Source organism: Meles meles, unplaced genomic scaffold (genome assembly GCF_922984935.1).
Source record: "Meles meles unplaced genomic scaffold, mMelMel3.1 paternal haplotype, whole genome shotgun sequence".
Taxonomy (NCBI): Eukaryota; Metazoa; Chordata; class Mammalia; order Carnivora; family Mustelidae; genus Meles; species Meles meles.
This window is the reverse complement of record NW_025721293.1, coordinates 31,876-42,202: the sequence shown is the minus strand read 5'-3', so window position 1 is coordinate 42,202 and position 10,327 is coordinate 31,876.

Below are 10,327 nucleotides of genomic sequence, written 5' to 3'. Positions count from 1 at the left end.
GTTTGAATTGTATTATCTGTACATTTATATATGCATTCGTGGCACAGTCCCTCATTAGAATGCAGGCTTCTGAACATTAAAATAAGATGTCGTTTACTCTTCTAATGGTAAAACCTAAATTAGGAGCTGACAACATGAATGACATAATTTTCAATGAAAAAAAAATTGAATTAATCCTAAAACTGGTACATCTTTGGAATCTGCAATTATTAAAGTATGTTTAAATATAGCATTCACTTGTCTACTGATAGATTCAATTTTCTGGTATTTTATTTATCATAATGAATTATATTTATGAGTAACATTTGTCCAAATGTATACACTTGTATTCTTTTTATTTTTGTAAACTTTATTTTTAGAGTAGTTTCAGATTCACAACAAAATTGCAAGGAAGATACAAAGATTTTCATATACCTCTTCCCCACACATCCCTGGTCTCACTCATTATAAACATCCCTCACCATGGTGTTACATTTGTTACATTTGATAAGCCCACACTGATTCATCTCAGTTACCAAAAAGCATGGTTAACCTAAGAGTTATGCCTGGTATTATACATTCTATAGGTTTGAACAAATGTATAATGACTTGGATTCATTACTATAGTATAATAGAGGATAGATTCATCATCCCAAAAAACTTCTGTTTTCCACTTTTTAACCCCTATCCCTCCCCAATCCCTGTCTCCATGGTTTTGTCCTTTTGACAAGAAATATTATATAGCTGGAATCATACATTATGTGGCCTTTTCAGTTTGGGTTCTTTCATTTCTTAGTATGTGTTTAAGGTTCTTCCATGTCTTTTTATGTCTTGATAAGTGCTGTTTACTTTTAGTGTAGAACAATATTTCATTTTCTGGATACACAATGGTTTACTTAACCATTCACTTACTGGAGGACTTGAGGGTTGCTACTGAGTTTTATCAATTATGAATAATATCCACATGAGGTTTTTGTGTGAACAATGAATTTTCAATTATTTTGGATAATTGCTAGATTGTGTGGTGAGAGTTTGTTGAGTTTAATGAGAAACTGACAAGCTATTTTTGAAAATGGCTGTAGAATTTTGCTTTCCTACCAGCAGTGAATGAGAGTCACTGTTGCTTCACATCCTGGTCCACATTTGTTGTTGTTAGTGTTCTGGATTTTGGATACTCTGATAGATGTGCAATGTATGTTAATGTATTTTCATGCAACATAATATGTGAAGCATCTTATCACATGCTTATTTTCCATCTATATTTATTTATTTATTTTTATTTAATTTGGGGGGTATAGTGTCTCTTATGGTATTTGGTCCATTTTTTTTTTAAATCAAGGTGTTTCCTTATTGTTGACTTTAAGAATTCTTTGAGTAGGGGATCCTGGGTGGTTCAGTGGGTTAAAGTCCCTGCCTTTGGCTCAGGTCATGATCCCAGGGTCCTGGGATTGAGCACCACTTCAGATTCTCTGCTCAGCAGGGAGTCTGCTTCCCTTCCTCTTTCATTCTGCCTGCCTTCCTGCCTACTTGTGATCTCTGTCAGTCAAATAAATAAATAAAATCTTAAAAAAAATTATTTGAATATTTTGGATAACAGATGTGGTTTTGTTAGTAAGATCTCAAAATGTGCTTCTTACATCCTTACGCTCTAGACATAGTCTTTCACATGGCAAAAGTTTTCAATTCTAATGAAATTCACCTACCTCATTATGGAGAAATGAAGAATTAATTCTTATGTACAAGCAGTTCTTCCAGCAGCTTTATTGAAAAGACTACATTTCTCCATTTGTTTTGTTTTTGCTTATTTGTCGAAGATCAAGTTATTATATTAGTGTGTGTCTATCTCTGGGTTCTATTCTTTTCTGATGATCTACATGTCTACTATTTTGCCAACATCACACTGCCTTGATTACTGCAGCTTTATCACAATTCTTGCTATTCTGTTTTATCGGACCAACTTTGTTCTTCCCTTTAATATATTGTTGGTTATTCTGGGTCTTTTACTTACCCATGCAAATTCTAGAATAAATATACATTTTATTATATTCCATAATATTTTCCTAATTTTCATTTTTTGGACATTCTTACAAGGTTCCTGCTTTAGGAAATTAGTTCAATTCCTTTGAACACTTTATTATCAGGCATATGCATATTCACTTTTAATTTCCTTAGTTCTGTACTGAGAGGTCTCTATAAAAGACAATCTCTCCCTGTTCCTCCAATTTAAATACACCAACATTTTTCTACATGTTGTACTTTTGGGTTATTAGAGTTTTTGTGTTTTTTTGTTGTTGTTGTTGTTGTTTAATTTTTGATTTTGCTTTACTTTTTCCTCTCATAGAGTGGCATTATCTGTGTTTGTGTCTGTTTCTGCCTCTCTGTACTCAAATGAATATACATTAAAAACTGACTTCTATATCTGACAAATAGCTGATCCCATATAATATGTATTGAAAAACTGAACAGAATTTGCATAGATTAAATTATTAGTTAAGAAATATTAACTCACTCTCAAACACACACCTCTTCCAAATATATGGGATAAGTATGTTTTCTTGATTACTCACACAAGCAATAGCTGTGTGACTTAGCTGATAAAATGTGGATACTTATATCATACTTAAAGGGTCTGTCTAACAAAAAGATCTAACAATTTTAAATAACTATGCCCTAACATGGGAGCAGGCAACTATATAAATCAATTAATAACAAAACCAAAGAAACACATGAAGAATAAAACAATAATGGTAGGGGACTTGGACATATCCCTCACTGAAATGGACAGATCATCTAAGCAAAAGATCAACAAGGAAAGAAAGGGTTTAAATGACACATTGGACCAGATGGACACCACAGATATATTCAGAACATTCCATCCCAAAACAATAGAATGCACAGCATTCGCTAGTGCACATGGAACATTCCCCAGAATATATCAAATCCTAGGTCATAAATCAGGTTTCAAATGGTACCAAAATATAGGGATCATTCCCTGCAATTTTTCAGACAACAATGCTTTGAAACTAGAGCTCAAGCACAAGAGGAAAGTTGGAAAGAACTCAAATACATAGAAGCTAAAGAACAGTCTACTAAGGAATGAGTGTGTCAACCAGGAAATTAATGAAGAAATAAGGAAAATCCATTGAAACAAGTGAAAATGAAAACACAACTATCCCAAACCTTTGGGACACAGCCAAGGCCATCCTAAGAGGAAAGTATATGGCACTACAAGATTTTCTCAAGAAACAGGAAAGTTCTCAAATACACAATCTAAACCTACACCTGGAGGAGTAGGAAAAAGAACAACAAATGTAGCCTGAGCCCAGTGGGAGAAGAGAAATAATAAAGATCAGAGCAGAAATCAATGAAATAAAAACCAAAAGAACAGATCAGGGCAACTAGGAGCTTGTTCTTTGGAAGAATTAATAAGATTGATAAACACCTGGCCAGACTTATCAAAAAGAAAAGAGAAATGACCTAAAATAATAAAATCATGAATGAAAGAGGAGAGATCACATCAAACATCCAAAGAAATGCAAATAATTAGAAGGACATATTATGAGTAAATTACACCAGCAAATTTGACATTCTGGAAGAAATGGATACATTCATAGTGAATGTATATAAATATATATGTATATAAATGTATAGTGAATGTATATAGTGAATGTACATAAATATATATATTTATATGTATATATATAATATATAAAAATATATTAAATTTATAAAAATATATAAAAATAAATGTATATATAAATGTATATAGTGAATGTATATAAATATAAGCTATCACAACTGAACCAGGAAGAAATAGAAAACCTGAACAGACCCATAACTACTAAGGAGATTGAAACAGTCACCAAAATATCCCAACAAACAAGAGCCCAGATCCAGACAGTTTCAGAGGGGAATTCTACCAAACATTGAAAGAATAAGGGGGAGTCAAGATGGCGGGGATGTAGGAGGAGGCGCCGTTTCAACCTGTACCCTAAAGTGAGCTGATTACCTACCAAAGAACTCCGACCACCCATGAAATCAGCCTGAGATCAGAATTATACACGTCTGGATCTCTACAGGAGAAGAAGACGCCAGTGGCAGGTAAAGCAGAATGGGGACATCAGACTGATATCGGAAGATAAACAAAAGGGGGAGAAAGCCACCAGAGGTGACCGATTGGAAAGTAATACCCCAATACGTGAGTGCCCTGAGTCTGGGGACCGTCATTAACTTGGAGTCTGGTTGAAAGCACTCAAAAAACAAGAAGAGCAAAGGATCCCAGGGGGAAATAGTGGGAATCGGGGTGGTTAGGGACAGGGACCTAAGTCCCCGGACCCAGGACAGCCTCCCCTGGCACTGAGCCAGAGAGAGTGTGGCAGAGATATCAGGTCACGGTCCCTGAGCTGCCACCATGCCTGAGCTGCCAGCATGCCTGAGAACAAGTGGGGTCCAGCTCCTGTGAGGGGCTGGGAGCCTGGCCAGATGGTAATCCTGAAAGGCTCGCCTCCCACACACTCCCCTGGGAGAGGTGCTCATAGGTGCTAGCCTGGAGCTCTGACATCCGGAAATACCAGACATTCCCAGCCCGGGACAGTGGGAAAATCTCAGTGTGCAATCTCTGCTTGGAATCTCTCTGGCGGTCTGAAGCTGCCCAGACAGCCGCCACTGCCCTGGTATTGGGTACAACGAGGAGCTCCTGCATCCCCAGGGACCGTGACTCAGAACCGACTCTGCAAGCAGCTCTGCAGAGCATTCTGAGGTTTCTCTCTTAGAGGAAGGTCGGGGTGCAGTTTGCTCTCCTCTAAAACTGCAAAAACCATCAAAAGCTGTCAAGGCAAGAGAAAACACATGAAAGAACATAAAAACCCCCAGAGAACAAAAGCCTGAAAGAAACAGTTTCCTCAGAGCCCACCCCCTGAGGGGAGCAGGAGGACCTAACTCAGGGAACATCATTGGCTGAAAACCCACGTGGCAGGCTCTCCCCAGAAAACCAAGCAGGAAAGAAGAAAAAAAAAAAAAAAAAAAAAAGAAAGAAAACTACAAGAGAACAACCACCACTACTTCATAAATACAACTTTTATTTTTATCTCTTTACCAATATTCTGGTTCTTTTTTTAATACATACAGATAATTTTTAACTTATTTGCCATCACACTGAGATGTCCAGTACATAAAATTCCTTAATAACCTTCTTCCCTGAACTTTTTGATACATACACCCGTGTTTTTCTTTTGCTTTTCTATTTTTTAATTTTTTTAAATTTTAACTTAGCTTTGTCTAGTTTATTCTTTTTAAATTTTTATTTTCTAATATACATATAGAGTTAAACTTCAAGGTAATCCCCTTTCCCCCAATCAATCCTACACCTATAGGCAAACCAGTTTCTAATCCCCCTGTAACTTAGGAAAGTTGAGTCCCTTAAAAAAAAAAAAAATCAACATACATCCAGGAAGAATCAAAATAAACTTCCTTGCCCACACTGAGAATTTATAACCACTCTCCCAATTTTTCCTTCTGCCAGTGTTTCTGTGAATTTGTGTTGTCCTGATAATATATAAATCTTATACTTGGGGTTCTTTCTGATGAGGTTCTTCCCTTTTTTTGCATATATATATATATATATATATAATATATAATATATATATATATACATATTATCTTCTCATACACTTTTATCAGGCTTTTTGTCTGTTTTTGTTTAGATATTTCATAAATCTTACCTTGGGGCCCATTTGGGCTGAGCCTTCTCTTTTATCTTCTATTTTTTCCCTGTCTCCCTCTCCTCTGTGGTTTTTTTTTTTTCCTTTTTTCATTTCCTTTTTTTTTTTCTTTCTTCTACTCTATTTCTTTTTCTTTTTTGTTTTTCTCTCATTTGGTAGGGGAACCGTAATTGCACAGAAGCATTCCAGGGTGCACCTTGACTGCACCACAATCGATAGATAAATCCAGCTGCATCTGTTCAGTCAACTCTTAGCAAAATGAATAGGAGGAGGAATACCCAACAGAAGAAAAATACAGAGGATGGACCTTCTCCAACAGAGCTAATGGCTACCAACATAGACAATATGTCAGAAAGGGAATTCAGACTAACAATTCTCCAGGCAATAGCTAGGTTGGAGAAAGCCATGGATGACCAAACAGAATTGATTAGGGCAGAACTGAAAGTCACCAGGGATGATGTTCAAAATACTCTCAATGAGTTCCAATCTAATTTAAATTCTCTAAAAGCTAGGGTAACTGAGACAGAAGATAGAATTAGTGATCTGGAGGACAAACAGAGAGAAAGGGTCAGGAGGAAGCCTGGAACAAACAGCTCAGAAGCCACGAAAACAGAATCAGGGAAATAAATGATGCCATGAAACGTTCCAACATCAGAATTATTGGAATCCCTGAAGGGGAGGATAAAGAAAGAATTCTAGAAGATATAGTGGAAGAAGTTGTCTATGAAAAATTTCCCAATCTCGCGAATGGAAACAACGTTCATGTACTATTGGCAGAGAGATTTCCTCCCAAGATTTTAGATTCTTAAAAGTTCTCACAACACCTTATATTTAAAATGAGGAATTATGTTTCAAGACAGACCCTCTTAAAAGCAGCTAGGACAAAGAAGCTCCTTACATACATAGGAAAGCCCATTAGAATAATGTCAGACCTCTCCACAGAGACTTGGCAAGCCAGGAAGGACTGGCAAAATATATTCAGAGTACTAAATGAGAAGAACATGCAGCCAATAATACTCTATCCAGCAAGATAGATACTCTATCCAGCAAGATTTAAAATTAGTGGAGAGATAAAGAGTTTCCAAGAAAGGCAAGGCTTAAAAAACTATGCAACCACCAAGCTGACACTGCAGGAAATATTAAGGGAGGTTATGTAAAAGAGAAAAAATCCTAAGTATATCATTGAACAGAAATATAGAAACAATCTACAGACAGAAAGACTTCAAAGGTAACACGATGTCAATAAAAACCTATATCTCAATAATCACTCTCAATGTGAATGGCCTAAATGCGCCCATAAAATGACACAGGGTTGCAGATTAGATAAAACGACAGGACCCATCCATATGTTGTCAACAAGAGACCCATTTTGAACATACTGAACATTTTGAACAGACTGAAAGTGAAGAGATGGAGAAGCAACTTTCATGCCAATGGGCCTCAAAAGAAGGCTGGGGTAGCGATTCTCATATCAAATAAATTAGATTTTAAACTAAAGACTGTAGTCAGAGATACAGAAGGACACTACATAATTCTTAAAGGGACCAAGATGATCTAACAATTATAAATATCTACGCCCCCAATATGGGAGCACCCAATTACATAAGAAAACTATTAATCAAGATAGTCATATTGATATGAATACATTGATAGCAGGAGATCTTAATATGCCTCTCTCAAAAATAGACAGATCATTGAAGCAGAAAATCAATAAAGAAATTAGAGCATTGAATGAAACTTTGGACCAGATGGACCTCATAGACATATACAGAACATTCCACCCTAAAACAACAGAATACTCATTCTTCTCAAGTGCACATGGAACCTTCTCCAGAATAGACCACATACTGGGTCACAAAGCAGGACTCAACCAATACCAAAAGACTGACATTATTCCCTGCATATTCTCAGATCACAATGCTTTGAAACTGGAACTCAATCACAAGGGAAAGTTCAGAAGGAACTCAAACACCTGGAAGCTAAAGACCACCTTGCTTAAGAATGCTTGGATCAACCAGGAGATCAAAGAAGAACTTAAAAAATTCATGGAAATCAATGAGAATTAAGACACTTCATTGACAACCTGAATATACCGATGGCTAGTAACAAGATTGAAGCAATGATCAAAAAACTCCCCAAAAAACAAGAGCCCAGGCCATGACATATTCCCTGGTGAATTCTACCAAACTTTCAAAGAAGAAATAACACCAATTCTTCTGAAGCTGTTCCAAAAAATTGAAGCAGAAGGGAAACTTCCAGACTCTTTTTATGAAGCCAGCATTACCCTGATCCCCAAACCAGGCAAAGACGCTACCAAAAAGGAGAATTTCAGACCTATATCACTGATGAATATGGATGTTAAGATTCTCAACAAGATCCTAGCAAACAGGATCCAGCAGCACATTAAAAAGATTATCCACCATGACCAGGTGGGATTCATCCCTGTGTTACAAGGTTGGTTCAACATTCGCAAATAAATCAGCGTGATAGAACACATCAATAATAGAGGAGAGAAGAACCACATGGTCCTCTCAATTGATGCAGAAATAGCATTTGACAAAATCTAGCATCCGATCCTGATTAAAACGCTTCAAAGTATAGGGATAGAGGGAACATTCCTGAACTTCATATAATCTATCTATGAAAGACCCACAGCAAATATCATCCTCAATGGGAAAAAGCTTACAGCCTTCCCGTGGAGATCAGGAACACGACAAGGGTGCCCACTCTCACCACTCTTGTTCAACATAGTATTAGAAGTCCTAGCAACAGCAATCAGACAACAAAGAGAAATAAAAGGAATCCAAATTGACAAGGAAGAAGTCAAACACTCTCTTTTCACTGATGACATCATTCTTTATATGGAAAACCCCAAAGACTCCACCCTCAAACTACTAGAACTCATACAGCAATTCAGTAACATGTCAGCATACAAAGTCAATGTACAGAAATCAGTGGTTTTCTTATACACTAACAATGAAAATACAGAAATGGAAATTAGAGAATCAATTCCATTTACTATAGCACCAAGGATCATAAGATACCTTGGAATAAACCTAACCAAAGAGGTAAAGGATCTGTACTTGAGGAACTAGAGAACACTCATGAAAGAAATTAAAGAGGACACAAAAAGATGGAAGACCATTCCATGCTCTTGGATTGGAAGAATAAACATTGTTAAAATGTCTATACTGCCTAGAGCAATCTATACTTTTAGGCCATTCCAATAAAAATTCCATTGGAATTTCTCAAAGAGCTGGGGAAAAGAATCCTAAAATTTGTATGGAATCAGAAGAGACCCCAAATTGCTAAGGAAATGTTGAAAAACAAAAACAAAACTGGCGGCATCACGTTACCCGATTTCAAGCTTTATTACAAAGCTGTGATCACCAAGACAGTGTGGTACTGGCATAAAAACAGACACATTGACCAGTGGAACAGAGTGGAGAGCCCAGATATGGACCCTCAACTCTATGGTCAATATTCTTTGACAAAACTGGTAAAAATATACAATGGAAAAAAGACAGTCTCTTTAATAAATGGTGCTGGGAAAACTGGACAGCGATATGTAGAAGAATGAAACTTGACCATTCTCTTACACCGTACACAAAGATAAACTCGAAATGGACAATAGACCTCAACGTGAGACAGGAATCTATCAGAATCCCAGAGGAGAACATAGGCAGTGACCTCTGCGATATCAGCCACAGCAACTTCTTTCAAGATATATCTCCAAAGGCCAAGGAAACAAAAGCAAAAATGAACTTTTGGGGCTACACCAAGATCAAGAGCTTCTGCACAGCAAAGGAAACAGTTAACAAAACAAAGAGTCAACCCACGGAATGGAAGAAGATATTTGCAAATGACAGTACAGACAAAAGGTTGATATCCAGGATCTATAAAGAACTTCTCAAACTCAACACACACAAAACAGTTAATCATATCAAGAAATGGGCTGAAGATATGAACAGACACTTCTCCAATGAAGACATACAAATGGCTATCAGACACATGCAAAAATGCTCATCATCACTAGCCGTCAGGGAGATTCAAATTAAAACCACTTTGAGATATAACCTGACACCAGTTAGACTGGCCAAAATTAGCAAGACAGGAAACAACGTGTGTTGGAGAGGATGTGGGAATGGGGAACCCTCTTCCACTGTTGGTGGGAATGCCAGTTGGTGCAGCCACTTTGGAGAACAGTGTGGAGATTCCTCAAGAAATTAAGAATAGAGCTTCCCTATGACCCTGCAATTGCACTGCTGGGTATTTACCCCAAAGATACAGATGTAGTGAAAAGAAGAGCCATCTGTACCCCAATATTTATTGCAGCAATGGCCACGATCACCATACTGTGGAAAGAACCAAGATGTCCTTCAATGGGTGAATGGATAAGGAAGATGTGGTCCATATACACAATGGAATATTATGCCTCCATAAGAAAGGATGAATACCCAACTTTTGTAGCAACATGGACGGGACTGGAAGAGATTATGCTGTGCGAAATAAGTCAAGCAGAGAGAGTCAAGTATCATATGGTCTCACTTATTTGTGGAGCATAACAAAGAACACGGTGGACATGGGAAGATGGAGAGGAGAGGGATTTGAGGGAAACTGGAAGGGGA